Source organism: Colobus angolensis, unplaced genomic scaffold (assembly GCF_000951035.1).
Source record: "Colobus angolensis palliatus isolate OR3802 unplaced genomic scaffold, Cang.pa_1.0 Scaffold234, whole genome shotgun sequence".
In the NCBI taxonomy this organism is placed as follows: domain Eukaryota; kingdom Metazoa; phylum Chordata; class Mammalia; order Primates; family Cercopithecidae; genus Colobus; species Colobus angolensis.
This window is the reverse complement of record NW_012115533.1, coordinates 2,562,914-2,580,084: the sequence shown is the minus strand read 5'-3', so window position 1 is coordinate 2,580,084 and position 17,171 is coordinate 2,562,914.

Genomic DNA, 17,171 nt, shown 5'->3' with positions numbered 1-17,171 from the left:
GTTTGTCCATTTGTTTGTGTCATCTCTGATATTTTTGAGCAGTGTCTTGTAATTCACATTATTGAGATCTTTCACCTCACTGGTTAACTATATTCCTAGGATTTTACTGGTAAATGTGAATAGGACTGTATTCTTGATTTGGCTCTTAGCTTAAATGTTATTGGGGTATAAAAATGCTACTGATTTTTGTACATCGATTTGTATCCTGAAACTTTATTGAAGTCTTTTGTCCAGTCTGGGAGCATTTTGGTGGAGTTTTTAGGGTTTTCTAGGTATAGGATTATATCATCAGTGAAGAGGGATAATTTGGCATTTTATTTTTCTATTTGGATGCTTTTTATTTTCTTCCTTTGTCTTACTGTCTGGGTAGGACTTCCTGTACTATGATGAGTAGGAGCGGTGAGAGTGGGCATTGTTGTTTTGCTACTGTTCTTGATGAGAACGCTTCCAGCTTCTGCCCATTTCGTATGATGTTGACTGTATGTTTGTAATAGTTGGCTCTTGAGGTGGGTTTATTTCAATGTGTAGTTGCTCGAGATTTTTTGTCTTGAAGGGATTTTGGATTTTATTAAAAGCTTTATTTGTGTCTATGGAGGTAATCATATGTTTTCTAGTTTTAATTCTGTTTATGTGGTGAATCACATTTATACATTTGAATATGTTTAACCCACCTTGCATCTCAGAAATAAAGCCTACTTGATTGTGATGAATTAATTTTTGACGTGCTGCTGGATTCAGTTTGCTAGTATTTTGTTGAGGACTTTTGCATCTATGTTCATTAGGAATACTGTCCTATAGTTTTATGTTTTCATTGTGTTTTTGTCACGTTTTGGTATCAGGGTGATGCTGGCTTGGTAGAATGAGCTGAGGAGAAATCCTTCCTCAATTTTTTGGAATAGTTTCAGTATTATTAGTACCAGCTCTTCTCTGTACATTTGGTGAAATTTGGCTATGAATCCTTCTGGCTTTTTTGGTGGGTAGGTTTTTTATGACTGATTCAATTTTATAACTCAGTATTCATCTCTTTTGGGTTTCAATTTCTTCCTAATTCATTTTTTGGAGGTTGTATGTTTTTTACAAATTTATTTATTTCCTCTAAGATTTTTAGTTTGCATGCATAGAGGTGTTTTTATGGTCTCTGGGGATATTTTGTATTTCTGTGGGATCAGTTGTAATGTCAACTTGGTTATTTCTGATTGTGCTTATTTTGATTTTCTCTGTTTTTTTTTCTTTATTAATCTAGCTGTCTGTCAGTCTTCTTTATCCCTTCCAATAACTAATTTTTAGTTTCATTGATCCTTTGTATGGAATTTTGAGTCTCAATTTCATTGAGTTATGCTCTGATTTTAGTTATTTCTTTTATTCTGCTAACTTTGTTTTTTTTGTTGTTTTTTTTTTTCCAGTTTTTTGGTTCTTATAGGTGTAATGTTAGAATGTTAATTTGAGAGCTTTCTTCTTGATATGGGCATTCAGAGCAATCTTATCACTGCTTTTGCTTCATCTGAGAGATTTGGGTATGTTGTGATGTTGTGCCTCTATTTTCATTTATTTGAAGTATTTTTCAGATTTCTGTCTTAATTTTGTATATTACCCGAAAGTCATGTAGGAGCAGGTTTAATTTCCATATAATCTTTATGCAATTGTGTGGTTTTGAGAGACCTTCTTGGTATTCACTTCTTTTTTTTTTTTTTTTTTTTTTTTTTGAGTCGGAGTCTCGCTCTGTCGACCGGACTGGAGTGCAGTGGCCTGATCTCAGCTCACTGCAAGCTCCGCCTCCTGGGTTTACGCCATTCTCCTGCCTCAGCCTCCCGAGTAGCTGGGACCACAGGCGCCCGCCACCTCGCCCGGCTAGTTTTTGTATTTTTAGTAGAGACGGGGTTTCACCGTGTTAGCCAGGATGGTCTCGATCTCCTGACCTCGTGATCCGCCCGTCTCGCCCTCCCAAAGTGCTGGGATTACAGGCTTGAGCCACCGCGCCCGGCCTTCACTTCTATTTTTATTCCACTATGGTTTGAGTGTATGGCTGGTAAAATTTTGATAAAAAAATTATTAAGACTTGCTTTATGGCCAAGTATATGGTTGATGTTAGGGTATATTGCTTGTGGAGATGAGAAGAATGTATATTCTGTGGTTGATGGGTGGAGTACTCTGTAGATATCTATTAGGTCCAGTTGGTCAAGTGTCTAATTTAAGTACAAAATTTATTTGCTAGTTTTCTGCTTCAATGATAAGTCTAATGCTGTCAGTGGGTGTTGAAGATTATTATATTGCTGTTTAATTTTTTGTAGGTCTAGAAGTACTTGTTTTCTGAATATTGTTGCTTTAATATTGATTGTATCATGTATTTCTCTCACTATCTCACTTTTTTTCTCCTACTCACTCTTAAAATGAGATAATGACAATGATATGCCCTAATGATTCACTTTATTTTACTCAAAGTCAGGACTTTTGGTTTATGGGAAATGGTCTACATAAAAAAAAATGATGTGTTCTTAATACAAAATGTAACATGGTGAATTAGCAAACAATTACCATAGTTAAAATCTTCTTTTTAAAATGGGACTACATGAAATATAAATCAATTACTAGTTCATGATAATAAACAAATTACAGTAATTACAAAAATTTTCTTTCCTAAACACTGAAAAAAGGTATGCCCAAGTGACAATGCCAATTCTCGCCTCTTGCTCATTGTTCTCTGTGGCCCTGACCTCAATCTCTGGAGAGTGTTTCTTGTCGATTACTTTCTCTGGAGACAATCAGTTTGAACATTGGAGTTGTGCAATGTTGTATCCCATTATTTTCTATAGGTGTATTTGGGGTTCAAAGTTCTTTTAAAGGTCAAACACTGGTGATAAACTACTTTTAAAAAGTAGAAGACTATCAATTTGTCGAAATAAAATTCTAAATACTAAATGAGAACACTCAGGGGTCTCACTTTGACACTTTGTTTATTTTTACCTAGTTCTTTCTTCTTTTCCCCCCCAATAACAATAGACTTCTGGTTTTTGTTTTCTGTGTTCCTTACATCACCATTTCTCTTCATTGATGGAAGGAGTTTGCTGAAATAGTACTGGATGTAAAGATAGTAACTTTAATCTCGTTTTTACCATTTGGCTGGCTCCCACTGTGCTTCTAAGATTACAGAAGAAGTTTCTTAAAAAAGGGGCAAATATAGAACTGAGGTGTTTTGAAGCAATACATCAAAAGTTGTCTGCATCACCCTTCATCAGTAAATGTTGGCTGAAACAATCACATGGCCACATGTGGAGGTAAAGATGAATAGGAAATATATTTTGTAGATGGGGAACCAAGATGGTACCGAGGTTTCTGTTCCTAAAGAATGGAAGAATTGATATTGGGGAATAATTGGTCATCTTGGACACAGAAGGGAGAGCATGTGTCTTGAAGCATAGTGCTTTCTTTATTCGTTACTTGTAAATCAATTAAATTATTCAATCAAAATACAAATAATCTTTACTATGCTATTCACAAGATCTATATCTAAATTAATGAGGGTAAAAATATTAAGTAACAAACCATTTGTATTAAAATTTTGATTTAGATATATTAAAATGAGAAAATCAGTATTTAAGACAAAAAACAAAAACAAAACAAAAAACAAACAAACAAACAAACAAAACCACAGTATCTGGGAACCAATGATGGACAATCAGGCAGACCATGCACCAGACCTTATGGAACAATGGTTATTACTGAAAAATCTAGAAGAGTAGCAGTGTCAAGTACATGGGTTCCCTGTTGCCCACTCGGGATTAATATAGAGCAATCTAGTGGTCTATAAATTAGATCCCAGGAAAGAAAATTTGACCATTGAGTGATAGAGCTTTTAAGATATAGAATTAAAGAACCACAAACACCTCCTTATTGTTTGGCTGTGTCCGCAACCAAATCTCCTCTTGAATTGCTGGTCCCATAATTCCCACATGTCATGGGAGGGACCCAGTGGGAGGTAGTTGAATCATGGGGGCAGGTTTTTCACACGCTGTTCTTGTGACAGTGAATAAGTCTCACAAGACCAGATGATTTTATAAAGGGTAGTATCCCTACATGCACTCCCTTGCCTGCTGCCAGGTAAGACATGCCTTTGTTCCTCCTCTGCCTTCCGCCATGATTGTGAGGCCTCCCTAGCCATGTGAATCTGTGAGTCCATTATACCTCTTTTTAAAACATAAATGACCCAGACTTGAGTATGTTTTCATTAGCAGCATGAGACTAAACTAATACACATCCTTTGTTGATATTAGGGCTGAAATAAATTAGCAATACAACTTGTTGTAAATTTAGGTGCAGCTTTGTCTAGCCAGTTCATATTTGTAACTAAGTAGTATCATTTTCTCCTAGGACTCAATCAGGCTGAGTCCAAGCTGCCCAGTTGCAACTGCATGCCGTGAGAAGTTAGTAAAAGAGGGTATTAACTTTTAATGAGAAGTTCCATACTCTACTTTAGAATGATAAAAGATACTAATTTTACTTTTATTGTTGATCTACATTGATTTTCATAAATGCTAGACAACTGTATGGAGACTTATAAAAGTCCCACTATTTTCTGGAAAATCAGTGGTCAAAAACATACATGGGCAAAGTAGAAATAATCTTGAACATTGCTAAAATTTTTATCTGAGCCTATGGTAAATAATATACTATTTATTTATTTATTTATTTATTTATTTATTGAGACGAAGTCTCACTCTGTTGCCCAGGCTGGAGTGAAATGACACGATCTTGGCTCACTGAAAGCTCCTCCTCCCGGGTGCAAGCAATTCTCCTGCCTCAGCCTCCCAAGTAGCTGAGATTACAGGCACCTGCCACCATGCCCCGCTAATTTTTATATTTTTAGTAGATACAGGGTTTCACCATCTTGGTCAGGCTGGTCTCGAACTCCTCACATAAGGTGATCCGACTGCCTTGGCCTCCCAAAGTACTGGGATTACAGGCATGAGTCACCGCGTCCAGCCCAAAAATATACATCTTCAATTGTGGTTTGTTTGAAAAATTATCAAATAGATTAACCAGCCTCAAATACATACATTAGGAAAAAAATGGCAAAAATTAATGACCTTAATGTCTATCAAATGAAAATGCATAAAAGTCATCATAAACTTGAAGAGAAGGAAAGAGCAGAGTATGAATAGAAATTAGTATATGAGAGAAAAATCAAACAATAAAGGAGATCAACATGGTCCAAAAACTTTTGTAAATATTATTAAAATAGATAAACCTCTGAAGAGACTGATGAAAAAGAAAAATAGAGAAAGCCCGGATAACTAATTCGAGGACTGAAAACAGAAAATCACTACAGATTCATAAATATTAAAGAAGGTAATATGGAGATGAAATAAATATGAAAATTTATATTCACATAAAATGTGTCTCGTCAAACTTACCAAATTATGTCACATTAATAAAAATGCATCTCACATATAAATTACAGAAATAAATGGCTTAACAAATGAATTCAGGCAAACATTCAAGGGAAAATACTAGCAATGTAATACAAATACTTAAATAAAATAATAAGAGAAGACTTCCTAGCAGCTAAAAATATTTTGATACCAACAATATGGTAAGCCTGAGAAAATAAAATTATAGGCCAGTTTTAGTCATCAGCAAAGGTGCAAAAATTCTAAACTAATACTTACCAAATCAATCCCAGTACTATAAAAAGAAGAAGATACATTATTACCTAGTAGGGTATGTCCCAGGGTTCATGATTTGGTCAAATTAAAAAAAAAAAAAAATCAGTTGATATAAAGCAGCACATATATGAATCAGGGGTGGAAAAAGTAAATATTTATTCAAATAGATACAAAAATATATAGTAAGGCACAACCCTTTCTTGATTAAAATGTCTCCAAGTATTAACGTGGAGAAATGTGTTTATCTAATAAAAATATCTACAAAGGCAACTATGTGTATTAGTGGATTGAAAGCTTACCTTTTGACAAGGACAAGACACTAATGCCTACTAATACAACTGCTGTGTATCACTCAGTAGTTCTAACTGCACAGGATAAGAGGAAGAGTAATAAACAATGTCAGGGTCAACAGTATGAAAGAAAGCCTTTATTATTGGGTGATTTTATATATATATATATATTACATATACTATATATAATATATATGTTTCAAAATAAGCTACATATAAATTATCATAATAAGGGAGTTTGACAAAGCTTCTAATTATTATTTTATTACTAATATGATTCTTTTTTATCTCTACATTCCAGGAACCAATAAGAAACAGCATAAAACTCCAAGATAAATAGTAATAAATCTAAAAAATAATGTAAGAAACTCTATAAAAAATTGTAAAAGTTTATTGAGAGACATTAAATAAACTAAATAATGGTGTTATATTTCATACATATATTTATATTTAAAGGTTGTAAAATTTGAATATAATACAAAGATCCAATATTTTGAATTTATCTTTCAGTGTAATTTAAATCAAAGTACCACAAAGGGGGTGTGTGTCGGGGGTGGGGGGGAGTGAGAGAAAGAGAGAGAGAGAGAGATAAGATCTGATAAGAAGTACAAGTGAAGAATTACCAAAACTCTGAAGATGACAAGAGAAAATAAAGTGAAGCTTGCTTTGCATAAATCAAGAAGAGATCAATTGACAGAATATAAAAGAGGAAGTCTCACAAATATAGAGGTTATCTTAATGTATAAAGGAGATCGTTTCTCAGATCACCGCATTAAAGGTTTTATTTTCTGTCTGATTTTTTAAATAAGAGTGCTGGGAAAATCAAACAGCTATGTAGAATAACATAAATAACTACTAACTCCCATTATGCAAAAAATATAGGTAGGTTAAGAAATGTGAAAAATATTCAATCTTAGTATAAATATCAATATTTTTATTTCAACGTAGGAAAGAATATATTAAACACAATATTAAACGCATAAACATTAAAAGAAATTCACAAATTTGGCATTTAAAAATAAACTTCTGCTCATCAAATGACACCATAATGAGAATAAAATGTAAGCTGCAAAATATAAGTTCTTAAAAATAAATAGGAAAAAATTAAAATACCACTCCATCATTGGCAAAATAATTTCGTAGGGATATTACATCACAATGAAGAAATTCCGACTCCTACAAAAGATCTGGAAAGTGTGTTTGCCCTAAGATAAATGTACATTAAAACCACAGTAAGATAGATTTATACTTCCTATATATTGGCCAATATTTAATTCTTAAAATCCTAAGCATAGGTGTGGAGTAGGGGACAAACATGCACACTGCCTGTGAATGTAACTGTCCAAGAACTTTGAAAAAATATTTAACATTGTCCAGTAAAATTAAAGTTACATAAACCTTAGGTTGGGTGTGGCGGCTCATGCCTGTAATCCTAGCACTTTGGGAGGCCAGGTTGTGGATCACCTGAGGTCAGGAGTTCCAGAATAGCCTGGCTAACATGATGAAACCTCATTTCTACTAAAAATACAAAAATTAGCCAGCCATTATGGCGGGAACCTATAATCCCAGCTACTTGGGAGACTTAGGCAGGAGACTCACTTGAACCCTAGGGAGGGATGTTGCAGTGAGCCAAGATCAGGCCACTGCACTCTAGCCTGGGCAGCAAGAGGGAAACTCCGTCCACTCGCCAAAAAAAAGATACATAAACTTGTTCGGCGAAATGGCTCACGCCTCTAATTCCAGCACTTTGGGCGACCGAGGCAGGTGGATCATCTGAGGTCAGGAGTTTGAAACCACCTTGACCAACAAGGAGAAACCCTGTCTCTACTAAAAGTACAAAATTAGCCGAGCATGGTGGCCCATGCCTGTAATCCCAGCTACTCAGGAGGCTGAGACAGGAGAATCGCTTAAGTGTGGAGGTTGCATTGAGCTGAGATTGGGCCATTGCACTCCAGCCTGGGCAACAAGAACGAAACTCCATCTCAAGAACAAAAACAAAAATAAACACACAGAAACTAACTCTAAAGATCAGTGATTTACTCTTAAGTACACACATTTGAGAAATTGTTGCATATGTGTGCCAGGAGTTATGTACAAGGTTGTTCATAGACATACTGTTGTAATTGCCAAAATGGGACTTAAACTGTCAACAAACAGTAACATTGATAAATAGATTATGGTAGAGTATACAGAACTTAATGAATTAAAATAAATAAAATACAGCTCTAGGCAACATGTATGAAACTCAAATAATATTTAATGAAAATATATGAAATATGATTACATTTACATGAGGACTGAAAAACAAGAGTATGCACACATAGCTTATGAACATACATTTAAAATTAAAAATATGGTTACTATTGAAATCAGCAGAATATTTCCTCTGGGAAATGTAGGCCTTTACATTTGGAAAATATCATTTGTGGAACTTCTGTAGTAATGGTAATACTTTACTCTTTGAAATGAGTGGTGGATACATTGCTGCTTGCTTTTAATTATTCTGGAAACTCTACATATATTTTATGCACATACATTAAAATCTGTGAACAAATATAAATTTTAAAAGTGTTAATTACAGATACTACAAGCCTCATGGGCACACAGTACTCATTATTTGTGAGACAGATCGTGATATGGTCTTTCATTATTTTGAGTAATAACTCTGGATGAGATCCATGGTGAAAACAAACCTATAATGAATCCTTTTTATACTCCTTGTCTAATTAAACAATTGAAGCAAAAGCAAAAGCAAAAAAAAATATAGCATGGGTTCTTGAGAAATAAATTAAAATGGTTTATAAAAAGAACTATGCTTGTATGAGAAGATGAGTTTATTTTGTAGTTGTTGAAATTGACGTATCATTCGCAGGCACTAGGTAGCCTCACCAAATGACTTAACTATACAGTATAATGTAGAGGATTATTGTCTCTAGTAGGAAACTACTAGTATTAGAATAATTTGGTGTGTTAAGTTTTTTTAGTACAGTACTCTAAACTATACAACCATTTAATTTTCCCATTTTGCTTTTCTCATCAAAAAGCTTAATCAATTGTCTTTATTATATTCTTATAAATACCCTCAGGAAAGGTGGGCAATCATGAAATAGAAAAAGGAGCCAGAGAAGGAGGAATAAAGAGAAAAGGAAGAGAAATATAATAAAGAGGAGGAAAAAATCAAAAATGGAAGAAAGGAAAGATAAAGGAAGACAGGGAAGGGGGTGGTCAGAGGGAATGAGGAAAGCAAAGAAGAAGAAAAGAAGAAAGGAAATAAAGGAGGAGGTGCAAATGTAGGTAAAGGAAGGATGGAGGAAAAGAAGGCAGTTGGGCAGGGAGGAAGAAAAGAAGGAAAGAAGGAAAAGGAAGTTGCATCAGTGTTGCCTGTTAATGCTTTATATTACAATGAAGAAAATATTACCTATAGGCTACTCAAAAATGAAAGTTGCTTTGAAAAAACCAAAGAGGCATGGATAATATATATCTGAAATGTATATTTATAATAAATAGAAACACTCAATAGGCATTAGAATGGCTTAAGTAGCAAACATAGTTGAGAGAAATATATAAAGATTCACAGCAGAAAATAATGATAAAAAGAGGAGGAAAAATAGCATTGGGAATTTTATTTGCTGGATTGTTGGTTTCATGATACAAAACACTGGGAATAATGTTGTGAGACTGACAATGGGGATTCATCTTTAAAGCTCTTGTTGTAACTTTGTGTACATAAAAATGAATTTGATTATGGAACAAGGAATTTCATGATTAAATTAAGAGATAAGCTCTTTTCTGTCAGAATATACTTGCATCATTACTTTAATCTTTTATAAATATTTTTGACAAAATCAAAGGTAATATACCAATGGTAGAAGTTTACATCTATAAACAATGTAACAATTGATAAATTATTTACTTGGCTGTTGAAACTAATTTTTCAGAAGGCAAATAAACAACCAACAAATAAAAACTGCTAATCTAGAAAACAATGTGGCAAATAGAAAATTTTTTTTCAGTTCTTTGAGAAATCACCAAACTGTTTTTCAAAATGAATAAGCTAATTTACATTGCCACCAGCAGTATATAAGTATTTCCCTTTCTCCACAATCTTTCCAACATCTGCTATTTTTGACTTTTTGATAATAGCCATTCTGACTGCTGTAAGGTGGAATCTTATTGTGGTTTTGATTTGCATTGGTCTGATGATGAGTGATTTGAGCATTTTTTCATATGCTTGTTGGACATATCTTATTTTGAAAAGCATTTGTTCACGTCCTTTGCCCATGTGTTAGTGGGATTACTTATTTTTTCTTGTTAACTTCTTTATGTTCCTTGTAGACTCTGGATATTAGACCTTTAACAGATATACAGTTTATGACTATTTTCTCCCATTCTGTAGGAATGGTGCTGGCCTCATAGAATGAGTTAGGGAGAAGTCTTTCCTTCTCCTTTTTTTTGGAATTGTTTCAGGAGGAATGGTACCAGCTCTTGTATATTTATACTGTAGAATTTGGTGTGAATTTATCTTGTGCTGGGCTTTTTCTGTTTGGTAGGCTTTTTATTACTGATCATATTTTGGAACTCATCTTTGTTCTATTCAAGGATTCAGTTTCTTTCTGGTTCAATCTTGAGAGGTTGTATGTTTCCGGAAATTTATTCATTTTTCCTAGGCATACTTACTGAGTCTTGCTTCTTTATCCAACTTGCTAGTGTATGCCTTTTAATTGAGTCATTTAGCTCATTTACATTTAAGGTTAATATGGATACGTGTGAATTTGTTTTTGTCATCATGTTGTTAGTTGGTTACCATGCAGATTTGTTTGTGTCATTGCTTTATTATACCAATAGTTTATGTCTGTATTTACTTATTTATTTTTAGTTGCTGGTAATAGTCATTCTTTTCTATATTTAGCACTTATTTAAGGACCTCCTGTAAAGTATGTCTGTTAGTAATAAATTACCTTAGAACTTGTTTGTCTAAAAAGAATCTTATTTCTCCATCACTTAGAAATTTAGTTTGGCTGAATATGAAATCCTTGGTTGGAATTTCTTTTCTTTCAGAATGCTAGATATAGGTCTCTGTCTCTTTTTGCTTGTAGAGTTTCTGCTGAAAAATTCACTGTTAGACTGATAGGGTTACCTTTATAAATGACCTGTTCCTTCTCTCCAGCTCCTTTAACATTTTTTCTTTCATGTAATCCTTGGAAAAATCTGAGGACTAAGTGTCTTGGCGATGGTCATCTTGTATATTATCTTGCAGAGGTTCTCTGTGTTTCCTAAATTGAATCCTGGCCTCTCTAGTATGTTTGGGGAAATTTTTATCTATAATATCCTCAAATGTTTTCTAAGTTGCTTTCTTTCTCTCCCTTTCTTTCAGTGATGCCAATGTGTCATAGAGTTGGTCTCTTTACATAATCCCATATTTCTCAATGTTTTGTTTATTTTTCTTGATTTGAGTTTTTTGCTCAACCAGTCTCTGAGATTCTTTTTTTTTTTTTTTTTTTTTTTTTTTTTTGAGACAGAGTCTCGCTCTGCCCCCAGGCTGGAGTGCAGTGGCCGGATCTCAGCTCACTGCAAGCTCCACCTCCCGGGTTCACGCCATTCTCCTGCCTCAGCCTCCCGAGTAGCTGGGGCTACAGACGCCCGCCACCTCGCCCGGCTAATTTTTTTGTATTTTTAGTAGAGACGGGGTTTCACCGTGTTAGCCAGGATGGTCTCGATCTCCTGACCTCGTGATCCGCCCGTCTCGGCCTCCCAAAGTGCTGGGATTACAGGCTTGAGCCACCGCGCCCGGCCGAGATTCTTTCTTTAGCTTGGTCAATTCTATGTTAATACATGTGAGTGTATTGTGAAATTCTACAGTGAGTTTTTTAGCTCTGTCAGAGCAGTTTGGTTATTTCTTAAAATTGACTTTTTTTTTTTCTTTCAGTTCCTGTGTTGTTTCATAGTATGCCTTACATTCCTTAGATTAGGTTTCTACTTTCACCTGATTATCAATGATCTTTGTTCCTATTCATATACTGAATTATATTTTTGTTATTTCAACTCTTTCAGCCTAGTTGAGAACCATTGCTAGGGAACTAGTGAAGTCATTTGGAGGTAAGAAGGCACTATTGGCTTTTTGAGTTGCCAGAGTTCTTGCACTGATTCTTTCTCATCTGCATGGTCTAACGTTCCTTCAGTCTTTGAATTTGCTGTCCCTTGAGTGTAGTTTTCTGTTTTTATCTTCTTTGATGCCCTTGTATGTTTGACTGTGGTATAAAGTGGATTCAGTCAACTGGTTTCATTTCTGGAAGATTTTAGAGGGCCAAGCCTCTGCTCAGCACTCCTGGGTTGTGTGCTTAATTATCGGGGTTTGGTACTGGGCCCTTAACTTTGTCCTCTGCCCCCTTAAGATTAGAAACCTGCTGTGTTGAAGGGACTGGGGTATTCGTAGTCTACTAGCCACAACCCTCTGGTGGGTGGTGCCGGCAAAAACATTTCATTGAGGCAGTGGCAGTGGTACTTAGTCACTTGTGTGTACCAGCAGCCTGTCAATGTGTCAAATACTAACTAGCATATTTTGGTTTTATTCCCCTAGCTTTTGTTGGGTTTACTTTTTTTGATTTGTTTGTTTAATGTTTTATTTAAATTTGTGTCTACCTTACTCAAATTGATTTTTTTTTATTTTTTATTTTTTTTCACCTAATTGGTTGTCCTTCCAAAATTTTTCTTTCTGTAAGTGGTTATTTACTGTTTTCTGAAATGTAAAATCAAAATATTAAACATGATTTCTAGCTAAGTTATTTTATCTTCTTTACCAAACTCATTGATCTTATGTTCAATGAGATAAAAAGCTAAACATAATTTTACTTCTTCATTCCTCTTAGCATAAGTTCCTAGTTTTGATTACTTGTTTATAGTTTTTAATTTTTTAATTGAATATTTTCTTCTATTTCTTTTATCTTGAATTATTTATCAGTTATATTTTACATTCTTACTTTTAATCATATTCCCCTCATATATGATTATATCTAGGTAAGACTCATTTCTCACCGAAATCTCCAGCACATTATTTTTCCCTGTAAGGAAGTGGGTTCTAAATTATTGTTTAGTTACAATCTTTTCTCATGCACTTTTTTCCCCAAATGTATTACTAGGTGATATGTTCTCTGAAATCTTGTATTTCCCCAAATATCTTTATTTTACCCTGGCAGAAAATGTCCTTTAGCTGAGTGTGGAATTATTGGCTTGCAATTCTTTTTCTCAAATACTCTGTGGGATGTTACTTTAAAATCGGATGACACATTAAAATTAGAATCATCTGTAGAAATTCTAAATAGTATCATTCACTGATTTACTCAGAGATTCTTACATGTTTGCTGAGAGTTTTGACTCATTGCTACTGTTTTTTGAGACCCTCGGGTTATTCTAATGTGCAAAGAGCTTTAAAACCATTGACTTACAATAAGGTCTATGTTTATTTCTTCAACTTTTAGCTTCTAGCTTTATAGACAAGTTTTATTACAATCAATTTATCCTGTCTTTTATTTCTTTTTTGCCTTTTATAATGTGATATATTATTTCTACTTGGAAACCTTTTTCTTTATATATATATATATATATACACTTCAGGTCTTTTTCTAGATGTGTCTTCTCTTTATCCTGTCAATAATATGGTCATGCCTTATTTATTTCTATTCATTTAAAACTTCTCGAACTCTGCATTCAGTCATAGCTAGCAATTTCCTATTCATAATGGCTTAATCGTAGTACTTGAGTAATAGTACTTACCCAATGTTACTTTAAATTACCATCATTTTGGTATCTCTTATGTTACAGTTCTAGTGGAAAAAATTCCAAAATCAGTTTCACTTTGCTGAGATCATGGTGTCAGTAGAGCCATACTCTTTTCGGAGGTTCTGTAGAGAACTCACTTCTTGACTCTCTGACCTTCTGATCTTTTGGCATACCTTGATTTGTGGTTGCACCACTCTAATTATGCCTCTGTTGTCACATTGCCTTCCCCATTTCTAAGTGTCAAATCTCCACTTCTTTCTATATATAAGGGGACAGATTATTGTATGTAGGGCTCACCTAGACAATCCCTCCATCTCAAAACTTAAATTTAATCACATTTGGAAAGTCCTTTTTGTAATATTCACAGGTTCCAGGAATTAGTACATGAATGCCTTTGTGGGGCCATTAATCTGTCTGCCACATCATTCCATTACAATTATAGTCTTAATTATCATGTCAGAGTATGTAAACATATTTTAGATCTATAGATGCTACAAATAAGCATGCTTTTATGACGATATTAATTAATGTATGTGATTAAAAAGGAAAATTATCCAATTTAGATAATATTTTTTAAACATTTATAATTGAATCTGTAGTAGAGAACCAGTTGTCTATGGGAAGAAAATTATCCTCCCAATCTGTATACTAGAATAAGTGGCAAGAATTTACATTTACTTGAGCAAATTATTTGCTACTTGCTAATTAAGGCTTAACATATAATCTTTCTTTTGCAAAATAAACATGACAGTTTTTGTTGTAACTTTACCCCACCATCTATGAAGTTACTTCATGAGATGTTGTATGGATACATGAAATGTTAGTAACACATTTAAACATATTTTCTTCTAAGTGTGTGCATACCACTCATATTAGTAAAAGTGAAGTCTAAACTGAGTTAACTGAGGTTTCAAAATTTAGCGGCTTAAAGAAAATAAATTCTTATTGAGTTATTATGTACTAGGAAAAAAGAAGAGGTATTACTGTTATTGGCCTCATGTATAAAAGTATGAAAGGTAAAAAAGATCATTAATACCTAAAATTATTTTACTTAGGTGAATTTACTCTTATTTTTCTCAGCTGTTGAATGTGTGTTGTACATTTGTGTATCCGTATTTTACGGAAACTACATTTTTTTCATGACTGTTCTATTTCCTGCTTTAACATGAAATCTAATCACATGGTGATTGAGCAAAATTTAAGCCAATAAACAGCATACACTGTTATTGGTTGTTAACATATTTATAAAATATTTTATTTAAGTGGTAATTAAAACATAACATTAAACCATATTTCAGAGTTAGAAGAATCATCTTGAATTTCCTAAATCTCAGAAGTCTTTAAATCATTGGTAATTTCTGGGATTTTTAAGAGTTTTGATGTCTAGTCAGTATTTTTATGTAAATGATTAAGGAGTAGCCTTTTTTTTTCTGAAAGTTACATGATTTTTCACTCTCCTTCCCTCTCACCATGTGATGACACAGCAAGAAGACACTCACCAGATATTGGCACCTCAATATTGGACTTCCAAGTCTCCAGAAATATTTCAGCATCCCAATTTTTCCTGCAGCCTTAGTTCTCTGAGCCCGAGAAAAGACAATGATTTCCTGCATCCAATCCTGGAAGCCACAGACCTCATACTTCCACATCTCAGGAATCCTTACTGGCATTCTCCAGTGTCCACCCAAAGTGCAACAGTAGCACAGTAAGAATGCTGTAGCACACCAAAAAGGCAGCCTGTGAGACCAAGAAATCCAAAATGTGTGCTTTCCATCGCCTGAGAGCTCCCTCTCTGGGGTTGTGAGAAACAACCCCTTCCCTATCAGTGGCACTAACTTTGTCTGTAGGCCTGTAAAAATAGAGTGGCATCCTTGCCCTTCTGTGTATATCCCTGCAACAGGGATGACATGAGGCACCCAGAGCAGTGAGACTGAGCGCTGGCTATCTAAAATTAGAGGCAGTCACTCTGTGCCCACCAGCATATTGGTCTCCATGCTCAGACTCATGTATAGAGTGGACCCACCTCCCGTCCCTCTACATATCATGGCAGCAGCAGACACTGCAGCTGGCTGCATGTCTGGTGCCATGGGTGCCAACCCCACATCAAAGCCACCTTCGATTCCAGTACATACTACTCAGTATCCAGGGAGTTTTCGTGCTACTACTACTGCCATTACCCATGTTTTGACAGCTGCCCAGGAACCTGAGCTTATGCATGTAGGTCACTGCTGCCACTACTGGCACCTCAACAAACTACCTGGAGGCCTATGAATAGTCCCACTAACAGCAATTCCAGGATACATCACCCAAGCCCCAAGAACTACCACATTCAGCCCAACACTGCCACAACTCCATCCCAAGGAATGTCCGCCCCCACACCATCCCCATCCTAAGCAAAACTTCATCATAGCCTTCACCAATAAACACAGCCTAAACTACTAAGGAAGTCATAGGTTTTCCCTATGAAAGCAAATTAAAAAAAAATTGAAAAGGTCACTGTTACAACAGATGTGTAGATACCAATGTGAGGACACAGGAAATACGAAAGAGCATGGAAACATGACACCTCCATAGGAAAACAATAATTTCCCACTAACAGATTCCAACAAAAAGAAAAGCCCCAAAACGCCAGAAAAAGAATTCAAAGTTATGGACTACAGAAATTCAGTGAAATGCAAGAGAAGTCTGAAACAAAAATGCAGAAGGTAAAAACAATTCAAGATATTAAGAAGAAACTTTCCAAATAGACAGATATGGTAAAAAATCAAACAGGGCCAGGCGTGGTGGCTTACGCCTGTAATCCCAGCACTTTGGGAGGCCAAGGCAGGAAAATCACGAGGTCAGGAGTTTGCGACAAGCCTGGCCAACATAGTGAAACCCCATCTCTACTAAAAATAGAATATATTAACCATGTGTAGTGACAGGTGCCTGTAATCACAGCTACTCGGGAGACTAAGGCAGGAGAATCACTTGAACCTGGGAAGTGGAGGTTGCAGTGAGCTGAGATCACACCACTGTGCTCCAGTCTGGGCAACAGAGTGAGACTCTGTCTCAAAAACAAAAATAAAAACAAAACAAAACAAAAAAAATCAAACAGATACTCTATAACAAAGAATTCCTTGAATGAAATACAAAGTACACTTGAAAGCTTCGACAACAGACTACACAAAACAGAGGAAGAATTTCAGATCCTGAGGACAGTATTTTGAAGAACCTAGTCAAATAAAAATAGAGAAAAAAGTGTAAAAGGAATTAACAAAGCTTTTTTGATAAATGGGACACCATAAAACAATCAAATATAGGAATTATTGGTTGGTAAAGGTGAAGATAAAATGTAAGTGCTTGAAAAAAACTCTTTGGGGGCGGAGCAAGATGGCCGAATAGGAACAGCTCCAGTCTCCAACTCCCAGCACGAAGGACACAGAAGACCGGTGATTTCTGCATT